The sequence below is a fragment of the Anas acuta genome, chromosome 2 (genome assembly GCF_963932015.1).
Source record: "Anas acuta chromosome 2, bAnaAcu1.1, whole genome shotgun sequence".
NCBI classification, from domain to species: domain Eukaryota; kingdom Metazoa; phylum Chordata; class Aves; order Anseriformes; family Anatidae; genus Anas; species Anas acuta.
The window spans coordinates 77,098,207-77,110,830 of record NC_088980.1 but is presented as its reverse complement, the minus strand read 5'-3'; positions in this window follow the sequence as shown (position 1 = coordinate 77,110,830).

The following is a 12,624-nucleotide window of genomic DNA, read 5'->3' as shown; positions in this document are numbered from 1 at the left end:
TCTTTGCAGCAGACTTCCAACTGGCATTGTTTGATGGGCTTATTGTCAGCTGAGGATCTGGGTCTTATGGTTTTATTTTTTTATTTTTTTTTATTTTTTCCACAGTGTCACTGGCTGCATAAAACAATAGAGGGGCTAGAACAAACAGTCTCAATATTAAGTTCTGTTGACTTAATTAGTTTTTTGTTTGTTTGTTTTGGGTTGGCTTGGTTTAACTTAAACAGAAAAGTGAAATTGTCTTTCACCCTTTTAAATTCTTAGTGAATTTGGGGACATTGCAATCCCAAGCAATAAACATTATCGAAAGAAATGCAAATGAAAACAATATCACATCATTAGATCTTTAGGTATTAAGTTAAAGTAATTAGTCTTCAACTCATAGTAACTATAATATTACCACGCAGCTCTGCTACAATAGTTTAATTAAACCAAATACCCACTAGATTTGAAATCTTAATAAAGATGAAAAAGATCAAGGCCACAGAGTTTGAAAACTCTAAGAAAAGCGTAAAACTCAGGTGGACAGTGGTTCACATCTAAAAAAGGTGCAGAAGAAATAAGTGACCAATTTTCCACATCAGTAAGCTGTGAAACACGTAAGAGAAGCTACATTTGAAGAGATGAACCCAATTTATGACCTTGCCTCGCTTCCAAATTCCACAGAAGAGTTTCACCAGACTTGTTACCACACAAAGAAGTTTTTAATTAAAACAAAACAAAACAAAACCAGCAACAGAAGTGAAACAACAGAATTAGAACTTTTGTTTCAGTTACTTCCTTACTCCTTGTGCTGTACTGTGTTGCTAACATTTTCCAGATTCTAAACACCACAATGCTTTCACTGGCTTTGCTGAGAAAAGATAAAAACAATCCTTAAAACAAACATTTTATCCCTAGCTAGCCAGAGCAAAAGATAACTTCAAACTTAGGCTAAGACTGGAAAACAAAGGCAACTGTGGAAGTGGCACTAGTTGAACTAGGAAGCTTGCTTTAAGTAAGGACAAAGGACATATAATTACAGGGCACAGGCTATTATCTTTTACAGTCTGTTTTGTTTGCTTCTTTTAATAGCAACTGGATAAAAATCCCACTCACAAGCTCCCGTCTGTTCAGCCAAAGCAGAGAAATATGCTGCACATAGATCTACTTCTGAAAATTAGGCTTATTCTCAAATTTTTACACCATATCCAACTGTTTTGAGCCCTAGCATATACTCCCAGTGATATTTCTGTTACAGTCATACAGCACTGTATCTATAAGCACAGAGAGTAATCACAAACGCTTAAGTGCCAAAAACTCTAAATGTGACCTAAAATTAATTCCCACACAACACACAATGAAAATTCTCTCCATATGGTCAGGTTTCTTTTTTATTACTACCATCAGGAGCTTGCAGCTTATACTGGTACAGTTTGTGGAAACCTAACATCGTCCTCTAAACTCTGAAAAACTCTACTCAAAAAAAAAAAATATAAGTTCTATTCTAAAACCTCATTTCATATCAAATGATCCATTTCAGTATACTACAAATGCTAACATATATCAAAATCATAGTCATTCAACACCCTGCTTATTTTTAATGCTATATTCTTAAATATGTGTTCTTTTATATAAATCAACAGTGCAATGCAATTTCATGCATCACCAAACTACATATGTCCATCATTCTTATTATTTTATTTCACCTTTTTAGTACGCTGTGTTTTGAATTTTAATTTTTCTTTATACCCTAACATAATTTCTTTTAAAAATTTCACTACATATTAGGGTAGATTCTGTAACTTTATCTTCAAGGAATTAGAACACAGTGAGTGTCTATGCAGTTGTGAATCTCTATTCAGGTAAATTTTAGCTGTATTTATAGAAAATGTATCTCAAGCCAATTTTATGCATTGTACATTCTTGTAAGTAATGGCTAGTAAGAAAAGAAGAGTATAGAGGTGGAGATGAAAAGGTCAACTAAATTTTGAAGGAATTGCTGTGGAGAAGGACAGAAAAAGTAAGTCACTACACAGATTCCTCAGAGTATGCATTTAATCTGTTTTACCATTTGGACTTTTTTAAACAGTATTTTTTTTTCTAATTTAAAAAAAGGCTACACTTCTGTACTTGCTAGCTAGACACGAATGCAGCTCAAAAGCATATCCTTGCTAAGCATCAATCTAAGGAATGGTTTTAGTTTGGAAACAGATTTTAACAACCCATACATGGGATGGTCTCAGCCACTGAGAAGTTACTCTTGGGAAAAATCCCTGGATACTTTGGTTGCTCTCTGACTATGCACAATAATACATTAAGATTTCAACTAATGACATTCACAGCTACTTGCTCTGCCATAAGATGTAACCTTCGTGCAAAAAAATGAGCAGTGCAGATGTTCTGTGTCCCTCTGGTTGTTGTTGTCTGGGAAACCTTTTTTTCCGGTATGCTTTTTTCCACCCTTAGAGGTTTGCTCTTCACTTTTCTAGACCCTTTCAGTCTACCTCTCCCTAAATAGTTATTTTAGAAATGACAGTTTGAGGAAGAGCATTTATTAATACAAGTTATACAGAAAATGCATTCACCTCAGACCCTTCATAATATTCAGTAAAACAATGCTCATTACCATGTATTGTTTCCTATAGAGTAGTTCAACGAATACTCGAATAATTCTGCTCCCCCAAATCACAAAAAGTCAAAGTGTGCATGTACAGCAAAATTTCCTTCTGCTCCTTGTTTCATCAAATTTAAGCTAAAAAGAGTATTTTTCATTTCTTAACTAAAGCATGTAAATAACAGTGATAAACAGCTGTTAAAGTAGTAAGAGAAGTCAGTACTCTGTGTAGAATACCGTTCGGCATGCCGATGAGTACTTCATCAAAAGAATTATCACTTAGCAAGATGGCGAGGGCAATAAATCAATTATCAAAAATATCTGTATTCTAATCTGGTACTTTGAATTATTTAACATTTTCTGACACAAAATATATCTTAATTCTCTTTTTTATTCTGTGTCCATTAATCCCCTGATGTAGAACACAAATGCCAGTGACATAGCAAAACACTGCTGAGATTAAGATTTAAATGAAAATCAATGTTTCAGATGGCTTAAGAACTAACCTCTCTGACTTGCTGAAAGGTAAGATGGGAAAATAAAGTCCACAGTTCCATTTCATGTACAAAATTGGGTACTTTTTTTATTCTAAACTCATTTCAAAGGACACTGTGATGACTTAAAAAACAAAAGTAGAGGGAAAAAAAAAAAAAGTGCCTGAAGAATGATTTCAGATTTACTGAAATAGATTAGAACATCTCCAGGTCAAGCATTCACTTGCATTAGCACTACCTGACAAGCTACTCTTGCTGAAAGTAACTTTGTATGCATAAGTAATTATTCAGGCCCATTTTTTCTTTTCAGAATCTTATTTGGATGCTAAATTGAAGAATTTATTCGTGTATCCTGGTTAACATCTGGGGAATCACTACAAAGCTTCAATTATATTAATGAACTAAAAATCTTATAAACCTCCATGACTGTCACTTACTCTGATTTTGATGTGTCTGATACGACACTTGAAAGTAGAATTATGAAAATAAATAGGTTTTTTTAGCCCATAAGAGCTTTGTGCTCTATTTCTGAAAATCCACCAATAAATCTGAGGTGCACACGACCAATCTCAAAACTCTGTGGAAGTTTCCCTGTAATATCTTTGAATATAGAAGACCTAAGCATGTACAATAGAGTCCTGATTTAGTTTGCATGTTAATACTGTGCATGTTTTCTACACCTATGTAAGAGAATTATCCCTCTATCCATAAATAATAATAACAAAATCTTATTCTCATTAAATTAAGATGTCACTTCTTCAGTTAAGGCCTCTGAGAAAACACCAACTGAGACAACATCTACTGGCATGAATTGGAGTGTACACTTATTTAGGAATACCCATTACTGTCAAATATGATGAATCAGTCCAGTGGCACTAATTTTAATGCTGCTAAAATTCCCTCCCTTCTGATTTTCTCTTGATCACCCTGTGTCAAGGGACAAACAGTAATAGGAAATATACTCTGTGAATGAACACTGCAAGCTGAAAGAAAAATAGGTTAATTGGAGGCAACATTAGCATTGAGCAGCTTTCTCTAAGAGGGTATCATCAAACTGTACTATGTCACCTCTGTAAGTAGCCTATGGGATAAAAGAGGGGCTTAATTAAAAATCCAGTTTCGTATATATGTGTGAATGAGGAAAATTCTACCAGACAGCAGAAAACTTGAATATTTTGGCACTGGTTTAAACGTTCACATGTAAAAATCTGATTCTGAAGTCCTCCCTTTTTCTCATTTGATTTCTATGCCTAAGGAATTACTTTGAAGCTGTGTAAAATATATACAACACTGTAGACATGCAGAGTAGACAGCTGCTTCAGACCCCCAGATAATGCCAAGCTCATAAACTGAATGCTGTCTGCACCCCTCCACTACTGCATTCCCACCTGTACGTCCAACTGAGACCCAGGTAAACTACCCTGGGAAGTAATACTGTGTCTTTTCCAGATGGAAGACAAATGTATCACTATGCTAAGGTTTGTCATTACACCGGCCTGTCAGAGCTCCCGGAGCTTTCTTTTCCTTTTTTCTACTACCCTCACTAACAGCACCATTGAAAAGCTGCTGAACGTAAGGAAGTTATTATGTTGAAACTGACTGTAAACTGCAACAGCAATTTAAATGCAGTGCACCGTGAAAGTCATCTCATCAATGTACTTCTGTAAAAGATTTGCACAGGGAGGCTATGTTGGAATGTCCTATAAACTTGGGCTCCAAATATTTCAATTCCAAATAGTATTTGAGGAGAACTTGTTATATTTATCCTTTTCCCTTTTAAGAATAACTTCTTATATTAAATCTCTGCTTTCTTCTCAGGTAATATGTATATTATTATAATGTGATTTGCATAAAAAGCAGTGAAAAAAATCTCTATTTTCAAACAGTTTATTTTTCATCAGGATAGCATCACTGATATGATGCTATGAGGCAGAATTTAGATGTACAGATTACTGACTGCTACTTTGCAAGTCAAATTTTGCATAGTGTTCAACAGAACAAAATCCTACACCAAGACACCTATATAAGTATCAACTAATTTCTCTCCATGTCATCATTTTTGTCCCCTTCTCCATGACATGAAAGCATATTACAAGTACTTCCAATAATGCAAAGTCTGTTTTATCCTTCCCAAGCATATATAAAAGGGTAAGCAAAATTGTATTTTGTTCTTAGGTTCCTTTATGGGAACTCTACAAATCTGCTTCTCTACAAATCCTATAAAGTAAATAAATGTATCTTATAAAGTAAATAAATCCTATAAAGTAAATAAAATTGCATTGACCTAGAAAAAGCACAAGCAGAAATACCCTCCAACATTGTGTTGCATTGTACTATGAAGAGCTAACATCCTTTTGCACAAATAGTACATTAAAATTACATATTTTTAAATAAAAATGTAAAAGCAAATAGCACTTCAATAAAATACTAATAGCTAGTTGTGAAAGATGGGTTTATAAATACATATAAATATTAATGTATTTATAGCTAATTAGAAAGAATGTTGCCAAAGAAATTACTAGGGAAATAAAATTCTGTTTTTGTGGCGTTTAACAAAGACAAATGAACTTGAAGAAAAGAAGTACTTCCAGAAACCATTCTGTCGATATTCATATTACCACTTCAGTTGATTTTAAACTATTACCTTTATTATGTTTGTCATACTAGAGTACAAAGAATTCAATTTCTTCAGCAAAGCAGAAGCTTTTAATTTTTACATTTTGCCCCCCAAAAATGTACTCCCTCTGTAAATATCTTTTGTTACTGTTGATGTAGGATGAAATTACTTAAATAATTTTGTTACACATCTTTAACTTGGCTACTCCAGAACACTTTAGTAAATCAAGCAACTCTGCATCCCTGGTTGGGCTTTCTTATGTAGTCAAGTTGTAATAAATTTCTCAAAATATGTTGAATCACAAGACTGCTCACTAAGGACAATTCTCTCTTTGCATCCATGGAAAACAAGCTATTTTTGAAGAAAGATTTCTAGATAGCTTTGGTGGATACTGAAAATGTCTCAAATATGAAATGATTTAGAGCATTATTTTAAAGCCTGTCAATAGTAACTGAGGAATGAAAAGGAATTGATACAATTTCAAAGTTCACTTTCATTAGAATATACCGTATCCCTCACATACCCATCCTGTTCACTTATTCATAAATATTTCTCCTTTTTCTTTCTATGGAGGACCTGAAATCTCAGTAATATTAGGAAGAGTAATCTCCATCTTCCAATAGTAAGCATGTGATTTCCCATTTCAAATCCAGCTCAGCCCTCAGCTGTTCCCTATCCCTCTGCTACATAGCTTCTATTAGAGTCATCTACCTAGTGGTAAACAGTGCTTTCAAAATTGCAAAACTAGATGTTATTCTAACTCTTTTCTACACGGCATTTCAAATGATGCCTATATTTCTAACTGCTTTTTACCCCACTTGTAACACTTTTTTTTTTTTTTTATTATTATTATATGTGCTTAAAAAAAAAAGTAAATAAAATAAAGTTAAAGAAAGAAATGGCATGTTAAGTTCATTGTGTTTGGAAGTCTGTAAAATACAATGTAGAATACTCAAGTTGTTAAGAAAAAGTTGATACTTACTGGCTCTTTGGAGTTCTACAAGTATGAAGAATACAATGACAGCAAATAAAGGTGCCATGCTCAATAACCTATTTTCCTATCAGTCCTTTGCCAGAAATAGCAATATGCAGTTCAACTTCTATTTGCCTGTTCTGCCAGGATCCTGAGATGAATTCTTCCTCTCAAGTACTCAATACCAGGGCTAATCTCCCACCTTTTAAGAGATGCTATCTAGAAACTACCAATGTCTTTTCTCCACAACTCCTTTTAGCTACTTGCACCACCCCAGTTTGGCACTTAAACTCTTCCTATCATGCTTTTGGACAACTTACATGCCTTGATTTAAGGAGAAGATCAATTTGGCTTGCAATAACTCATCAGCTTTGCAGTGGAGTACTTACATAGACTTTCTAGAAAGTAAGCTCAGGAGGGGCTGGAAATGCTCCAGACTATAATCAATGAAATACTATTTATTGAGAGGTTTTACGTTGTAAATTCCAGAAGGAAGTTCTTTGCTGTCTGAAAACACATGAACAAAACAGGAGGGCTCCCTCAAATATGAAGCAAAGGTTCTATTATTTAAAGTTAAGCAACTTTTTCTCCAAACCTGGTTTGGTTTAAGTGTCTTACAGAGACTCAAAAAACAGAATATGTAGAGAGATTTTCTATAAGGAAACATGACTTAATATGTGCACAGATGAAAAAGAAAATCCATTTGAATACTACTGACTCATAATGACTGACAAGAAAGATGGTCAAGAAAGGGCAAATAGTTAATATCCTGCAAACTTAAACAAGGCATTCTTGGTTCTTATTATGGTTCTTAACCTTGATAGTTTAATAACACGTGGCTATATTACATTTTTGATAAATGCACATAATTAGGTGTGTAATAACAAATTTATTTATTCCTGAAATACAAAAAATATGATATATTAGTAAATAACATCGATATTTAAATATGGTATTTAATAAAGGTATAATGAAAAGAAATAATTCAGACCTTGTTCCAGAGCATTTCATAAGCAACTCAAACTCTTTTCACTGCTAAATATGAAACAGATTGGGACCAACTATTATTATCATTACTGAAAAAAAAAAAAAAAAAAAAAAAGGTTTATGTTGTTAAACAGGACACTTTTTCAAGAACTACTACTACTACAAAAAAAAAACAAAAAACAAAAAAAACAGTACCAGATGGAATCATTTTTATGCCTGAGCTGCTTATATTTCCAGGGCCTTTAGATTTGACCTTGGATTTTGGTTGAGGGGGTGGGAGCGTATTTTGCTTCCCTACTTCCTCAATTGCAACTTCTAATTCCCCTAACAGTGAAAATGTGTAATTTAAGCACATGAATATATCTAAGTCAGACAAGACAGCATTTATGTAATTTTAAACAACAACAAAAATGAGTTTACACAGTACATGTATTTTAGATGTCCTCTGAGTCAGTATCATTTTCATTACATTTTTATTTTTCCCTTTGGTTCTTTTTTCATTCAGTTATTTTCAATTTGTCATAACAATAAAATATTCTGTAAGGAAGCCCATTAGCTGCATGAAATGGAAACTTTAAAACGTGGATACAAATCTCATTTTAATAAATATGACCACGTTGACAATATATTGCCAAATGCTGTCGCTGCCAGCTATATATTTTGATTAATCTTGTCCTGGATAAGAACTTAAACTGGCTGATTTCAGTCTAAGCTTTGAAGGCAACCAGGCATTTTCAATGACAACTGCCACCCTGGAAAACTGTACATGTTTAGCATTTCTCTCTCTCTCTCTCTGATTCAAATATAACTGTTTCTTGTAAAGTATTGAACTCTTGCACTGAAGAGATCTTCACAAACCTCAGCCTAACAAACACTGTGAGGCTAGTGTGAATTTTTATCATCTGAGCTTTTTCACATTCCTGACACCCTTCCCAGCACCTGGGGTAATAACAGCAGGAATACAGAATTCCAGTGAATTCCCTGGTTGAAAAAAATAAGGTACCTTGCAGATGATGAGGTATTTGCTGAAACCCTTATGGATTTATTCAATTAAAAGTAATACTATGAGATTCCGACTAAGGTCTGTGAGGACAAGTGAATTCTATTTGGGATAAGCAACAAAGTACTTTAGGTTTAAAAACCTTAATTTGTTCTATATGTTGTAGAAGATTAGCATCTTTCCTGCAGTACAACTGTTTCATGCTCTTAAGTAAATACACTAAACAAAAAGCAACACCTGTTCTTTGATTATGTGCAGATTGGGTGACACTGTTTGTTCATATAGTGAGAAAGAAAGCTTTTCTAAATTCTATTTCATGTCTTACAAAATAATATTAAATTGTAAGCTGGCACTGGAACCTCATGGTCAGAGACCCCAGTGTGAAAGAAATGAAAACATTTAGTAATTCGTTCCATTGTTTTAATTTCACAAAGCACCCCAAAACTAAAAGTGCCTTATTATTATTATTATTATTAATCTTTTTGATATAGCTTAAACTCCAGAGAATAACGGATGTGTTGATGTTTACACAGTTCAACAGTGAGTGGCCTCCATTACAGCTAAGATCAAGAAATTTATCTAGGCCTTGGGTAAAGTACACATAGAACAACACAAAAAACGTAAGCCACACAAAAACTGAAGAATGGCTTGAGTTCAGTACTGCCCAGAGTAATTTGAGTTCCTAAACTCCTATGCTTCTCCTACAACTGTAATTCTAGCTATACTTATTTCAGGAACAGCTAGAGAAAATGTGGAGACATTGTACAAATGACAAACGCTGTTGTAAATATGAGTATTAGCCCCTTGTTAAATGAGAAAATGACACCCATGGTATTTTAAGCCATTTGTCATTCACCATGCCACCTGCAGCAGAAGACAAGCCTATGTTATTACATCTTTCCTTCTTAGGGGAGGAAATCATTTACTTCTAGTGAAAACATGAAAGAGCTTAGTGTAGATGACCACTGCAGAATTATCATTTAACTTTTTTAGGTGGCTAGTACTGAAAGACATGTCTTATAATAAAATCTTAGTGGAAGGGGCCCAGCATCTTTCACCATTGCTGTTCCTCCCTCTTTTACCAAACAAAACCACCTCGGTTCTGCTGCTTCTGCTACATCCGAATACTTTCACCCACTGCTCATGCTCTTCCATCTAGACAGAAAGATAAACACAGCCTACCTCTCATGTAGTTTAAATGTCCCTGTCTTGTTCTGAGAGACATCCATGAACAAACTGCAAGGCCTCATCCTGCTAGCTCATTGTCTGAAAGCTGTGTTAGGGAACAACAACCAGAGAAACAAATAGTAGGGTGAGCCACATTGCTCCTGGCAACAGAGGAGGGTGGCAATCATTTCCCCCAGCTTCCAGGAACTCTTGCAGCACAGTTTTTGGGGGAGCTTAGGGCTTTCAAACAGGTCTGTGACCAAACTGCAGAAGAGACATAGGTGTGGGGTTTTTGAACTTCTTACTGAGTAAAAGACTCACACAGAGCAAGAATGACAAAACACATGCTCGTAATGTATTAATGTATTAATAGCCAGGTGTGGACTATTATAATCTACTCAAATGAAGATAATGGTGAATAGGCTCAGTCTGGAGACGGTTACCAGATGCCCATCACTTCTTCTCTGTGGAGGGCTCCATTAATCCCTCCACCCTCTGGGAGGAAAGCTATTCAACAGTAATAAAGCTGGCTTTGTTGCTAATTTTCCAGAAGTCTTCCCTGGATATAAAGTAGCATATGTTTTACTTTATGTCATTTTCTTAGGTAAATGCATGGGCTGTAACCTGACTTATCAGAAATAGCTATCTTTTTTTGGTCACATAAATCATCAATTCTGGTAGGTAGAATTGATACTGGGGAGTGAAACTAGGTATATGACAGCAAAATGTTTTTACACAGCTCCCTTTCCCCTGTGTTAGACTGCTACATCCTTTGCTATTTTAACTGTCTTGCTGCAAATCCACTCCTTCTATGTGGTCAGGTTGCTAGAGAAACAGAGGGGCAGAACTGATAGGAAAGTAGACACCAAATAATTCCCTCACCCCCGCCCTGAGCATTACATGATGCTGTGTGTGCATCTTCAGCTGCACTACTGCATGCTTCTCACTGTTCTTTACTGATATTTAGCTGTGAGTTGCCTATGGCATCTTTTGGGTTCAAGCATTCAAAAGCACAAAATAAGAATCCTTCTAATAACTCCAGCCAAATTTATAATGAAGCCCCATCAGCTTTCAGACATAGCCCTGATAGATATAACTGTTTTCCAAGTGACTGAAATGTTGGCTACATCATTTAGTCATGTAACTCCCATAATTACTAAGGCTTTAAAAAGAGATGTGTTTTTATTTTTATTTTTTTTTATTTTTTATTTTTTTAAAACATTTCCTTCAATAACCTAGATGTTTTCACAGTACATTAACGGACAAAATTTCTTCACTTGAGTTGCAGAAGAGAGAAAGAAAACCTAGAGACAAGGAGGACAGAGGACAGTATTATAAACCACCCCCCCACCACACACACACTTCATTTTGATGGATGAAACAGTTATCACACTACTACTAAGTGGTTTAATTAGTGCTTGTTGTCACTGATTTCATCTTGAAGCAAATAAATAAAATAAATAAATAATTATTTTGCTGTTAGGAGAAAAAAAAAAAAGATGAATTATCAAGTTGTATCTTATGCTTTCCTTTGTTTCTAAAACTGACTTGTAAAAAAAAAATGAAGAAAAAAAATGACGTTTATGTTGCCTTCAAATTTAAATAACATTATTCCAAAGCCAGAACGAACTTTTTTTTTTTTTTTTTTTTTTTTTACTACAGCTCTGATATTAATCAGATATTAATCCAGGGTCACAATAAAGGCAGATTTGGATAGCTTTAGGCCTTTTCTTTAGCTGCAAAAAATCTGTCTTAGGCATTTCATTTACTTCTTTTTTCCTTCATCTTCAGATTCCAGTAAATTTTCTGTTTAGCTCATGTTGATATTTAATACAGCCTATTTATAAGCAGCTACTATTGGTTTTCGACAGCAAGTTAGAGCTCAAGGCCCTAACTGATCCGAATATCAACCAGGAAAAAGAGTTAACATTAAATTATGGAACGATCATAAATTATTTTAATTCATTATACACTGTATTATTTTATGTTAAATTCTAGTTTTATTCTTTTTGCTTTTAACACAGCCAACTGACCTTTTCCTAAACTCCTATGAAATGCAATATCCAGTTTTTCCTTTTTTTTTTTAAACAAGAATTGTCTAAGATTGTGTAAGTTTCCAGACTTTCTTTTTTTCCCCATCAGTTTTAAACTATCATACCTTCATTACTTAGACCAGTAGGCAATTATGGGATGAAAAGGAATACAGCACTGCAGGTGATTTCCTGGATCATTACTTCCACAGTTCTGTTATCATTGGCAGAGCTGCTCAACAAATGAAACTGATTACCACACATATATTACATGTAGTTGTGAAGTGTCCAACCATTGACTTGCAAGGTACACTAGCAAATATGAAGGCTAAGATTTTCAAATCAATCCTGCCTACTGAAGTTTGCAGGATTTTTTTATTGATCGTAGAGGGATTAGCATCATATCCCAAATTAGATGATTGAGAAGCACATTATTCCAATACAGAAATTTTGAAGTATTTTGGCTTTGCTTCTTAATAAAGTTTGCCTACACCTCTAACAAGTGTCTTGAAGAAGAAAATAGAAAGAAAATAACCGAGTACAAATATGAATACATGTTTTGAGCCTGGAAAAGTTAGGTAATTAATTTGCATTAGCATACGTGCTGCTGAGCTTCTTGCTTCAAGCTACAAAATTAAGCCCTATCATTAGGATTAATCTTTTACTGAATCACAGAAAGTGGAAGATCACCTGCTACAGTGGGATTTCAAATATTTGAATCAATGGCAGCTCTAGTCCAGTAGTCTTTTGTGAAATAGCATGA